The sequence below is a fragment of the Syngnathus scovelli genome, chromosome 3 (assembly GCF_024217435.2).
Source record: "Syngnathus scovelli strain Florida chromosome 3, RoL_Ssco_1.2, whole genome shotgun sequence".
Taxonomy (NCBI): Eukaryota; Metazoa; Chordata; class Actinopteri; order Syngnathiformes; family Syngnathidae; genus Syngnathus; species Syngnathus scovelli.
The window spans coordinates 12,909,530-12,923,521 of record NC_090849.1 but is presented as its reverse complement, the minus strand read 5'-3'; the positions used below and the strand labels follow the sequence as shown (position 1 = coordinate 12,923,521).

Below are 13,992 nucleotides of genomic sequence, written 5' to 3'. Positions count from 1 at the left end.
AAAAAGCAGGACAAGACCAAAGGAAGAAGAATAGCAGATGAAGTCACTGTGAACCTGAAATGTACTACATGAGTACATAAAATGCGGTGCGGGGGTGGGAGGTATGACTGTTTAATATGCATTGCCATTATTTTTGTAAATAAAAAGCAGCCACAAATCATGAGTCTCGTATCCCAAAACCTCTTTCAAGTGATCGATCCTGTATTTTTAAACAATCCCATCCAGTTTTGAGAACAACATGCATAAGATTAATGTGAGCTCGAGAAAATTTTATTCTTAGCTTGCGCAGCGGGCAAGTAAAATTTCATTTACTAGTAGTGACCAGCTGAATGTTTTCAATGTATAAGAGCAAACCAGCCCTTTTGTCTTCAGTGCTCCACCATCCGCAGTTTACGTGGTGTAAACTGCCACTGTGCCCTCAGTATGTGGTTGGCCTTGGCCCTCATCACACCGGGGCACATGGGAGATTAACTGGGCCGGTTTACTCGCTCAGCAGGTTCCCTGACTCCCTTGCACTCATCCTAACCCAATCTGCCAGCTAGCCTCCTGCTCCACCGAGCCATGGCAGCAGGGCACCACAGGCCTGGGCCGCCTTCATTACGCCTGCCAGATGGGCTGAGAATTAGATTTGAACTCCCACCATGGGAGGAGGGTGAGGTGAGAGATTGAAGAGGGAGGAGAGGAGGGCATTGGTAGGTCTGAAGAAACTTGGATGGATTAGAAAGTAATGTTTTTAATTTTGCTTTGTTTTCATTTATGTTGCAAGTTATTCCACATTAATGCAACACCCCTGAGATCTGGCAGCATTAAAAGCCTGTCATTGAATAATCAACACTAACTACAAGCAAATGCTTGGGAGAAATGAAATTAGCGAGCGCAGCAATTTGGCACCGTGATTATCGTCTCCTTGGAGGCACTTCCTGATGATTTAAGAATGCTAACATTTAAGCAAGTCAGATCTGATTACTCCTCAAGGTTAAATCGAGCTGTGTCGGAGGCAAAGCTTGATTAGGAATGTCTGTGTCTCCCTTCATCCCCCTCTCTTCATGCCCGTGTTTCTCATTTTTTTTCAACAGCTCTCTGCAGACAGAAAAAGAGCTCAGGGATAAAATCTGTTAGATCCTGATGGCATTTTTTGCCAGCTCTTAATTAGATAAGCGATACTTGCTTTCCGAGGTGTAATTTCTCCTCCACTAAGTACCATGCCCATAATTGATACGAACTGCGCTTTACTAACTACCTCAGTCAGACGCAAACGTGTGTACGTATACCACACGTACTTACATATATACTTTTGAATCTACCAAAAAGTGCATATTACATTCCATTCGGAATGAGAGAAAGGATTGGAAACACAAACAAGGATCATGTGCAAATGAAAATGATGCAATGCTTGTCACACATTTTCTCTCACTCATTTTCCCTCAGGGTTTGTCCAAGGTCGCAAAGTTGGCAAAATACTCGCCAGACGTTCACCAACAGTTTTGGTGAGATCTAGGTTGGAGAAGTGATTGGTGATGAGAATGATGATGAGTAGGCGCAGCGTGGAGGATGCAGAAGCATTTTGTTGTGCCACATGTGCAAAATCCTTCTTCGAATGGTACTGCACACGGCAAAGTTGAGGAACAGAAGTGTTCTCCTTCTACATCTACATACCCAATACTCCATAAATAAAAACACTTTTCACAACAGCGATAAACTGTATTTAAAGTAAGACAGGAGCAACAAATCGACTTTGGGGAATAGGTCTATTAGTTTTTCCAAGCTGTTTTCTCATGCAGGGGTGGGAGGAAATCATTGCAAGTCAAATGTAATCATCCTGCCGTTGGGTTATACACTGTCTGGAATAATAATATTAGCTTGGCTGTATATCAGGCTAGCAATTTGAATTTCTGCGGTACACGTAAGGAGGCTGATGCTAATCACAACCAATCACTGATGTTATCTGACTTGCTTTTCCTTGTTTATAACTGTTTTTTTGGGGGGAGTGCATCTTGAAATTTGCCAGAATGAATTCATTAGCTGTTGTGCTTTATGTAGTCAACAAGGGTGTCTGAAATGTGGCATTCTAATTTCTCCAATTTACAAGCTCTTGTCACAGTGTAATATCTTCTCTGTATTATGTACTTACAGGGTTAAACATTTTAACCAGACTTTTTGACATGAAGCATACATGCTTAAGTGCGATTAGAAGAGATTAAGGTTTGCCTCTGAGAGGACCCTGTGACAATTTTGAAATGGATTGAGAGCAACTTTTCTTTTCCTAATCCCACGCCAAGTGTTCATGCCCACTTTTGTTAAATTATTTACATTCAAGTTTTGGCATCAATTACAGAGTTGGTGACCCAAAGGTTAGGGTTAGACTTCAGAGGCCTTGAAGTGTTGAAAATGACATACACATTTTTATTGGAACGTGTTCAATGATGTGTTTTGATAGTAGCATTCAATAAACTACATCCAGTAAAGCTTTCAATTGAGTTTAGAGACACTGACGTGTGAATGCAGCGGTCACTTATTTTATTCTTCAGAGTAGACAAGATTCAGAAGGTATCCCCAACCAAGTCAAGCCATTTTGTGATCATGTATCCTATTTCCATATCATCTACCTATCATGTAAATAGGCTGTAGGCATCGAGTGTTGTCCTTGGTGATGTGATTCAAAGATAGATTCATTTGTGGATAATGATAAAAGATGGGCTTGAACAGGGCTACTTATTTGACAATGATTAAAGTGCTACTGTGATAGATGGTGAAGAAGACCACCTCCCATTCTTCTTCCATACTTTAACCATTGATTCCTGTTCTGATTCCTCCGTATTTATTTTGCCCGTCTCAGCTCAAAGTCTTACCTCAGTTAAAAAGGGAGCAATGAAACAGAAATAAAATTCCTCGCTCACCCAAAACAGAAACCTGTGTTCCTTTGAAATCACACATCTGTTCCCACAACTCATAGTCACAAAGCCAACCCCCTCTGTCTCCCACTGGCCATGAGGTAATGTGAATTATTCATGCCAGCAGCACCATGGTGTGCTTCATCATGTTAAAGTGCCCATGATAGCACTGATGTTGCCACTGATGCCCTCACACTGCCGCGCTCTGCTAATGCATTAGGAAGCGAGAGATAAAGGAGATGCACGGACACTGAAGACAGGAAATTATGACTACACGTTAGCGTTTTAGTGCATTTAGTATTAGATTATACTATTGTTTTTATATATCTCTATTTTTTAATCTATGTGAGTGTTCCTTCTCTAGGTTGAGTAAAGGCCAGTAATAAACTATGAAAAGTAATGTGCTGTGTTAAAGAAAATCAAAAATTGCATTTAAGAATTTCAAAAATTAAGTTTGCATGACTTGCTTATTTACTCATAATAATCTCCAACAGAGAGAGAATAATGATTTTTATTTTGCACATTGCACACAGAGAGAGAGAGAGAGAGAGCATGTCTCAGTAGGATTTAGGGATTACTTTGTTTTAGTGTGCATTCATCCTGGGAGGTCTAATGTTGTGTCCTATTCATCAGATGCCTAGAATTCAAAAAGCCCAATTGAGCCCAAGTGTCAAGAGGCCATGATTACAATGGTAAAAGTAGTTGCAAGAAGAATAAACTTTCACACTATAGTGGCCATATTATAGTTTCACTGGGAAACTCCTTTTTCTGTCCTCCGGATGTACATTATCGGGTCTGACTTATTTGTAGGCCAGCAAAGTCTCCCAGCTTCCCTGTACTTGCGCCCAATCCATCGTTCCAAACAGACCCTCTCAGAAAACATTAGCTGGCTGCTGCAAATCTTAAAACAAGCCAACGAAGTCCTGCTGTACCCCAAAACAAGATGAAAAAGATCCACAAAAGTCTTTTGTGCTGTCATTCAGTGTAGTGTCAACCCCTGAGATTCACTTTGAAACCACACATTTCCCTGGAAAAGAGCTGAGCGAGATGAGCGAATTGATTGTGTGGTTCCCATGATTTAGCCTTCGACTGACAGAGGAGGCCGGATAAGATCTCACCTTATTGAAAAAACAGAGAGCGGGACAAAAAAGTATTAGCTTCATAATGACTCTCAGGTTTGCCTTGATTTCAGTTTGGCTGGCAGCAAACAATCCACTCTGCAAAAGTGGGCCAACAAAGTTATGTGTGGCTTGATTGTCTGATGACAAATTTGAGATGAATAAGGTTGAGTTTAATGCATGCAACACGATACTCTTATTTTGTAATGACCCATCTTTGTTTTACATAATCACACTTTATTTAGTTGCATGGTGGTAGATAAGAACATGCTCCCCCATGAACTGGTGGATGAGCCAGGCACCACGTAGGCAGACTGTTTGGCCTGGAAATAGCAAGTGTCTGGCTCCTGGGAGCTTGTATTCTTTTACCCAAGAGATGCTATCAAAGTGGACAAGCCGTTGTTGTTTGCAGACAGGGGAAGAGAGGAAGGAAGATGGTAGATGGCATCATCCTGTTTGTTCTTTTTCTGACTTAGTTGTGCCTTGTTTGTTTCTCAATGGTGTTTATATTATTCAATGTGAGGGATTCATTTTACCTCAAAAACAATTTGAAACTCATGAGATTGTTACATGAAAAAAATAAAGACGAGATTATTCTCAAGAAAATATGGGTAATTTGTCATAGACTATTCATCATAATGTAAAAAGAAGACATGTGATTGTGAGGAAACAGTCTGAACATTTCACAATTATCATGCCCAAAACAAAACAATATTGTCACAACATTAAACATGAACAAAAAAGTCAACAATACACACACTGAACACACTGCAACAAATCAGCAGCCATATCTATTTTTTTATATTAGAACAGTGTTTAGACTAGTGGGGGCAAACACAACAAATTATTGTGAAGACTTCCCCCTTAACCGTTGAAGTATCATCCATTTGTCAAAACTATATAAACCACGTCATTTGAAATATTCACAGAGCAAGCTGCTGCGGGTGTGACCATGTTGATTGACAACCTGGATGCTTTGAATCCCTTTTGGGCCTAAGTGCTGCATATAGCTCGGAAATCTTCACATTCTCCAATCAAGATAATTGGGATTTTTGTTAAGCCTGTCAAACATCAGGAAATTGACACACCATGAATGGCTGTCCCCAACTCCCCCTTTTCTCCACCCATTAAAGATGCTTGTTAGCTGACCTGCCACAGGTTCTCACGGCTGTGACGGCTCAACAGCAATCTATTACACTGACTAGGAGCCCAAACATCTCATAATTGGCAGCAAATATTGGTTTTGCTGATAAATTCTTTAAGAAAAAAAAAAGAAAGTGCCACATTAATGAGGAAAATACACCAGCAGGCATGTTGGCAAGATGTGGGTGGCTGTCCTATGGGAGAGGAATCTCTGGGATATATAAATAGTTACAGCATCACCCAACAGGGGTCCTACCACCCTCTTCACAATCTATCCTCCATCTACAGTGCCTCGCAGCTGGCTCGATACGTAGATGACGGCAAGACAGTTACGCTTAGTACCATCTCCACAGCCCCACTCTACAAGAAAGCCTTAAGGGTAATGTTAGATATTTTCATAAGTTACAAAGATGTAATTAGACAAATTAGCTTAGCAGACACCAAGGGTTGTGTCTTTAATGGCTGTGTGTTGCCAAATTTATAATTAGCAAGCAGACACTGCTTTAAACTCCCATATTGCACCTGAGGCCTTGCATCCATAACCTGACAGCCCGGTAATGAAGGCTTGTATATCCCACAGGCTCCGCTTGTCTCTTGCCAGCCGGGTTTGTTGTTGTGATTCATGCTGGGCTGCTGTGAAGACATATTGTTTTGCCCAAGTATCCTTTCTTCCCATTTTTTCAGGCAGTCCTTTCAGCATAGTGATAGTCAGTTTTTGTTTTTTTTTTCCCTGAGAGGCAAAGGTTTTCATTTTGGTCATTCACCTTAATGGCTCAATTCATCAGGGCGATGGCGCATCTATCCGGGTCTCTGGTTGTCGGTAACACCTTGGGAGATGACAAACCCTTCCGACATTGTAAGCTCAACTTTTAATGACTTGACGATAGTTATTTTCACCTAACACTTATTAACAGGTAGGATGAAATCCCATTTATATCGTCCGAGATCCTCTCTACTTCCATTAAAGATTAAATGCATGCTTTTTCATTTTGGTATTTGATTAAATCTGTTTTTTGGTGGACTCCCATGTACAAGTATCTTCAAATCTACTTGAAGAATGTCATATTCTTTGTTACATATATCTTCTGAGTGTTTCTTAGAAATACCTGCACAGATCTCCTGATATTACAACAATGTTCACCCTACATACAGTATGCAGCAAAATGTGCTTGTTTTTTTTTCCATTTCATTTTTATTTTCCATTTATTTTCTGACAACGTTAAGCATTTGGACTTGTTTGTTCATATTAAATCACATTCATCTGGGTTCTCCAAGTGCATATTATAGTCAATGGAAAGAGAAAACCTCACAATTGGTCTTTTTAGTCAAGGTGTGTAGGTACAGTTCTAATGCCAGATGTGGTTCGCCACTGTGCTGCTTGGCCAAGATGCAAGAAGACGACAATGACAAAATATTTATAACACTTTTTCTTTGTTTTTACATTCTGAGTATGAGAGAAGTACTTAGATTTGACTGCTTGCTAATCCCAAATCCAGATATGTGCTACAACAGTAAGGAACTTTGCACCAATATAGACTTGGCCGGCATCCACTTGGCAAGGGATGCTATCTAGAGGAGCTACAGAGAGGGATGAGAAATCACAATAAAGTGAAGTCGAGTGAAGTGAATGAGAGTGGATTTAATGAGACAAATTTGTGGTGAATGACGTCTTGCATGCTGTGATCACAAATTACAATTTCAATGTGCCGGGCATTGACATGTGTGGTCCTCGCGCCCTCATACTGACAGTTGAATAACGAGTTGATAGATTGGTTTTAACGTGTTTAATAAAGTAGAACATCAAAATAGCCCCTGCATTCTTAGATTTGCCTGTGAGTGGCTCTTAGACAAAAATGTTCCCCTACTCCAAAATGAAATAAGTCTTAAGCAAGCTACCCCTCTATCAAGTTACATTAAAACTCGCTGTGTAGGTTTTGCACAACGCTGCAAGCAAATTACTCCACCAACCATTTGTAAATATCAACCCAATATCAACCCAATTCTTTCAGGTAGGATTGATAATTAACACCACTCCCCTATTAAAATTTTAAGTCGTGGACCATGTAGCCTAACGGAAGAAAAAAAAATCTCATACAACGCCCTTTGTTGTACTGTTCAGTTGTACTTAAAAGGAGGTCAAAGACAAAAACTTACTTGGTCATATTATGTACTAGACGGCCCCACTAGTCTAAGCACAACATTCTGATTCATATTGAATTTGCGGAATATGAGTTAAGCAGTTTTTATCCATCTCAGGTGACTGCCATTTTGCCACTTGCTGTCGACTGTCACAAGAGCTCAGGTACGGGTGGGCGATATGACTAAAAAAAGAAGAACGTGATACTTTTTCAAAAACTTTTCAATAATTTGACAATATTCTCCAAAACATACTGTCAATTTGCACTTGGTACACAGAACAATTATGACTAGACAGTGAACAACAGCTCTTTGTATATATTTTGAATTGCTTCATATATCTGCAAAATGTTGCACAATGTTTTTCTTTAATTCATGCTTAATTCAAATTTCACAAACAATCTTAACCAGAATAAAATTGTTACTATAAAAAAGTATTTAAAAAATCTCACACTCTCTCAACTGTGACTTTTGGGCCATCCATCCTTTATGATGCCTGGAGATGCTTTTAATGGAATTCTGTGGCACTTCTCTTGCAGAATTGCCATACACACATTCATGCAATTGGCCTCTCAACTCTGGTTTTGCCTTTGGCATAGGACTTGCTGGATCATTTGATTCCAGCTAATAACCAGAGTTAGCCCTAAGAAAGACATAAAAGAGTTTTGTTCTTTGTGAACCTCCTGCTGTTCAACTGAAGTGACAACTCGAGGCTCTCAGTTTGAGGGCTAATTGTCATCACGGAGCTGATGTAAAGGGCATAATACATTTATTCGGCCACCGACAGTTTCATAAAAATGAGAGAATGAATCATTTTCAACTCAACTTCAGCTTTCAAAATGAGTTTTATGCCCAAATTTGCGCCAGTTCACTGTCAAGCAGAACCATACCATTAAACGTACCACTCAACCTCTATATCTAAGCACATTAGTAATATTGTATGATTATGATGATGATGATGCTTTGTAGTCCTACACAGTAAATTTCATAGAGAGCATATTACTACTCAAAATACACCCACAAGAAATGAAAACATAGAACGCACAGCTCTAAAATCAGCAGAAAGACTGACGCTAATGCTATGAAAAGAAGTGCATCATAGACACGCAATAATATGAAAGTGAAATACAGGTCATTATTTTTGTGCCATCTCAAGCTTACCGCTTTACTGTGTCCGTCGTTTTCCATAGATTGAAGGAACTGAACCATCAACAAAAGTGGATTTTCCATGATACATCTCAGATGTCACATTGTCGGTGTGTTTACTGAGCAATGAGAACTAGACCAGGAAAGTGTTTTAATACCAAAACAAATTTCAAGGAACAGTATCAAAGGCAGCACTGAGATCAAGTAGTAACACTAATGATAATGTTTGTGGGTTTCGTAGTAAAAGAGCTTCATCCACTTTGGTGAGGGCGGTTGCGGTAGAGTGATTGAATCAAGACAAACTGATTCAGTCGTATAGTATGAATTTATAGAGATGATGGAATAATTAATCGATTGTGCTGTGATTTTTCTTTTCAAGAATCTTGGACATAAAGGGAAGACATAGCTCTTGTCTATAATTGCCGAGACTCCCAGGGTGGAGGTTGGGTCTTTTAAGTATAAGGGTCTAATCATAGTTGTCTAAAATTTGCAGGGAGAGTACCAGAGGAGAGGTAGGAGAGTGGGAGGATGTGAAAGAATGTTGAGTGCTTCAGGATTTAGACTTATTTACCAATGTAAAGCGTTGAAAATGTTTTTCTTTCTGATTGCATTGTCAAAGACAGGGCTCAACAAACATGGTGTGGCTCAACAGACATCGTTATTTTAGTTTCCTGAAAAGTGATGGTTTTGGATTCATAAGGTTTCCGCTTGACTGTTGCGTCTGCAAAACAATTTTGATTAGTCCTTGCAGTTTTCTCATCCTTTTGCCTTTTGTTCATGTTCAGTGACAGAATGACTCCTTTCATTTTCTCTGCAGAGGATGATGATATGAATGGTTATGGAAATCTATGACATGATGATGCTTATATTTTGCTGTTTCTGTTGCTTTGTTGTTGTGTGTCGGGATATTATATTATACTTCTGAAGAAATGTATTTCACTTTTTTTAGGTGTGCAATATTGTTTGCAATGTTGCATATCTTTACCAACATTTAGTTATAGCAGTTTCTGGAAAAAGTGTCATATTTTGGCTCTTTCCTCCCCTGCAGAAAATGCAATAACTCTCATTTGCAGGAGACGTGGTGTGTAATGTGTATGACACTGTGTGTTTCCATCTTTTGTCATTTTTAATACCGCAGTCTTATCGGAAGAAATGACAAGCTCAAATGAGCTGGCGCGGCAATTACCGCAGTGTGAATAAAATGTGTGTGTGCCAGTCAGGTAGGGGCTGGGTGCTGATGGGAATATGTTCACTATATTTTCGTATCTTGTATTCTTCCAGAGATCACGCCGGCACACTCCTCAGGCAGGAACTGTAAGCATAATACATATCTTCATTTGGGATTCATTCAAGGGTCCTGGAATTATTTCCAACATATGCAGACTTTAGTTTTATATTATGTGTTGTTTTGTATTCATCAAAGTAAAGAAGTTTTTTTTTTCTTTTTGTACAACTGTTTTACTGGACCTCACTATATTCAGTATATTGAGTATATTAAAAATGTTGAGTCAATCATATTTGTAGCAGTATTGAACATACCTAGATAAATAAATAATAAAAGATGATTAGCTCAATAATAACATCTCTGTCCTCTAAAAAGGGAGTGAGGGACACATCAGCAAGAAAAGCCTGCAGAAGTCACAACAATCAGTGGATGTGGATGTGTCAAACATGGAAGTATCAAACAGTACCCACTACCTCCCCGACTGCATGTGTATGTGCGTTTAAAAGGGCCGAATGCGCACAGTGTGAGTCCGTGGGCGGCTGTCACCTCTAAACAGCAAAGTTTCCACATGACAAGTCTAGGCGATGACAGTTCGGCTACTGCCAGTGGGCAGGTTAGAGACTGTAGCCGCCTCCTCGCCTCTCTCCTTCCTTCCCCCGAACTGCTCCAACCTCCCACACTGTCTGTTGTGACCACTTGTGACAACACTCGCAGGTTGTTGCTGTTTTTCCTCTCTGCTTGTTTATTATCTCTCAACATGTTCTGGTGTCAAAGCACAGTAGACTGAAATTATTAGTAGATTAGCGATTGCCAAGCTTGTTCAAGGAGAACGGGATTGTTTTTTGTATTTGATATTAGCTCCGATCGACATTTCAGGGTCATGTTGGTGGAGAATACTAATACTATGATGTTATGGTTTAAAAAGGTTTCAAATAGCCATCATCTGTGTCTCACAAATCACCTACTGTTTCCTGTTAGTATGAGTTTCTTTTTTATAAACATCAAGCCCAAAACTTTTAGTGTTGCTAGAGTTGATCAGTTAGACATTTGAAATAGAAATAAACAATGGTGTGATTTTGTTTGATTGCTCTGGGGCTGAAGGATTGTTTTGTTATAGTAGCAGAATGTGGATCTGAGCATTCAAGCTATTCGTTTCTCTGAATCAACAATATAGGATTTCCCTACTTGAAACTGCATATGCAAGTAATTTTTACGCTTGCCTTAGAATGCGACGCTAAGGCCATCCAATCACAAAACTCATTTCATGCTTGCTGCGGCACATCAGCTGAAGCCAGCCAATGACAGATATCCGAGGGCGGGCGCAACGACTGAGACACGCATGGTGAATTGAAACGGAAGTCAAGCAGCGTGCAGAAAACATGTTGATGGATTTACTGTATAAAAAAAAAACATCCATTATTATTTTGAGCTATTTTGGATGGAAAAATACCGAACCAGAGTGACATGTTGTGCAAAAATTGTGACCGAGCAAGCCAGCACAATGTTATGTTACTGTACTCCACTGGAAACAAACACAAGACAACAATGTTCGCAGGGCATTGAGGAACAGTGTAAATTGCAAGAAGGGGTCCTGTCTAAAGTCAGAAATTGTTCATGACATACCGTATTTTCCGCACCAGAAGGCGCTTCGGGTGAAAAGGTGCACACTCAATTCCGGAGCTTTTCTGTACTTAATCCAAAAATAGGATGCACCGCATTATAAGGCGCATGCATGCCATGACTTACGGTAAAAAAAAAAAAAAAAACATCACTGGAGCAAGGCAGTCAGTTCCGTTGTACTTTATTCTACTATTTAATCTAGTACTGTAACATAGTCACATTGTTAATCGATATTAATTGGCAAATCCATTATAATCCTCATCTTCTGTATCCAAATGAAACAGTTGGGCAAGTTCGCCGTTAAACATGCCAAGTTCCCTCACGTCATTGTCTTGGTCCCATTGCTCATCTGCAATGATTCTGGCTTTCCAGAAACCTCTAATTTTGCCTTGTAATCATGTCTCTGTCTATGCCTTTTGAGAGGGTTCTAATGCTGTTTGCTTTGCACAAACAATCGTATTTATCAATGGCGGCGGAGGTACGTACTCTACGTATTATGTACAGTCCTCTGATTGGTTAAAACGTAATGTCCTCTGATTGGTTCATCGGGTTTACAAAATTACGTCTCGTATTACTTACAGTCCTCTGATTGTTTTTTTCCCCGATCTACATAAAGTGTAATGTCCTTTGATTGGTTCATCGGGTCTTCATATTACGCCTGTATATTACGGAAGCCACACAAAACAACTTTACAGATTCTGGAATTCGGTCCACACAAAAGGCGCACCATCGTTTTTTGAGAAAATTAAAGGCTTTTAAGTGCACCTTACGGTGCGGAAAATACGGTAATGTTCGCCTCAATCCCCCATGCATTTCACGTTGCTGCGTAAAAACTGAGGTCTGGGGACAGGTTAACGTACTGATCACATTGACATCTTGACAAATTATTGTGTTTCCATATCAAAATAGTCTCTAGTTTGTATTATTGACAGCAGAAATTACAACATTGCTGAAAGGCTGAATAATGAACACTTTGCAAAGCAGTACACGCAGTTTGAGTAACGTTTAGCTAAATGGCGATATTTCTTCCTACATCATTGCATGAACAAGTTAATCTATGCAGTGTTTTCTGTTTCAGATTTGCATGTTATGTTTTCAAACAGAAATATTATTACCTGTGACAATCACACATTTGAGCATGCATCATGCATGATTTTCCGCTAGACAAATTAGCATACATTACCATTTTCCGACTTGGCATTGCATTAAATGCTTGTCAAACACAACGCTTTATGATTACTACTTCTGGGTTATTTGTGAAACTGAAGTAATGTCTCGAGAGAATTTTGGATAGAAAATACCATTAGCTACTGACAAAATTATACAGAATATGAATTACAATAAAATATTCATTTGCCATTGTGGATGACCAAATAGAGTAATAAAATTAAATCAGTATTCAAGTCTGCATACTTGATATCGATGAAATTGGGTTTGAAACTATGAGATGTATTAAAATTATCATACAAATAAAGTGCTACAAAATATACAAATGTGGTTTTGTTTTTCAAATCTTCTCTAAATTAGTCTATTCTTTCTGTCAATTATTAAGTAAAGGCAAAACTTTGAACACTTGAATTATAAATTTATTTTAACTCCATTGAAAAACAAACATTTGACTGATGGCAGTCGATGATTGTTTAGTTGATTCTTAATTAGAAGGGGGAACACAACCTCGAAAGCAAATGACCTGTCATTTAAATATTGGAAGACTGTGATGTATTACAAGTGCTTGTATGGAAACTGATTTGAAATCTTAACAAAGCTGGTAAAAAAAATGGGTGGCTGGGTGGTGACAGATGTACTTGGAGACCTGGTTCTGACCTCAGTGACACAGTAGGTGAGTTGACTCAACTGATGGAGGAAGTAAATGCCACACAATGTGACATTAAGCGATGTCCAGCACTTTAACTCCCAATGTAGAGATGTGCTGAATGGGGAAGTAATGTGTGTAACTTTTTTCTTGTTTTCGCATGCGTTCTGCATCCGAGCTGGACAACTCATTGTACATTACATCGTGTTGTGTTACAAGATGAGGCTCAATAAAGCTCTTAAACACATGTCCATCTGTGAATATAAAGTTATACAATGTTAGCGTCAATAAACTGTGAGGTTATAATGCAAAGTAGAATACCATGTCAAAGGGCATTGATATGTTTTTGTACCTCCATAAATAAATACCTTGTGTAATTTTTTGTGCAGTTTCACTATACATAACAAATTCATTGGCTTTCTCATGTTTGTTCTGTAGTAAGTGGAAATTTTGAAAAAAAAATCACTACTGTGATTTCGACTGACCATGAGCTACACAAAGCCTTGTTAAAGTGGATCAAACTAAAAAGGCGATTTTCTTATTTCTTTTAATTGGAAAAAAAGATACCCTGTGCTATCCTGCACACGCTACTCAATTGCGCTGCAAATTTTGAAGGAATGGAAAATAATGTTGTTGCTCCAGACAAGTGTCCTCGCCCTGACTTTTACAATGATAGGAAGGTTAAGTTAGCACTGTATTAGATTTATACTGCCTTTCAAGCATCCTTCATTTCCACTTACTGGGTATAGCAATCCCCAGCCAGTCTATAAAATCCCACAGCTTACTTTTCTTTAATTAAATGCCACTCGTAATGCTCCCGATGCACCCTGTATATCTGCAGCCATAGCCGATGTCTTTACCAGCACAGAGCTACCTTTAATACAGTGCCGTCAAGCTGAG

General features: G+C 39.2%; 1 protein-coding gene across 8 annotated transcripts in view; it reads left to right on the top strand.

Moving 5' to 3' along the window:
• The window catches only part of fbrsl1 (fibrosin-like 1), a 228,393-nt gene that overhangs the window by 95,457 nt on the left and 118,944 nt on the right, over positions 1-13,992 (top strand). The window lies entirely within an intron of this gene.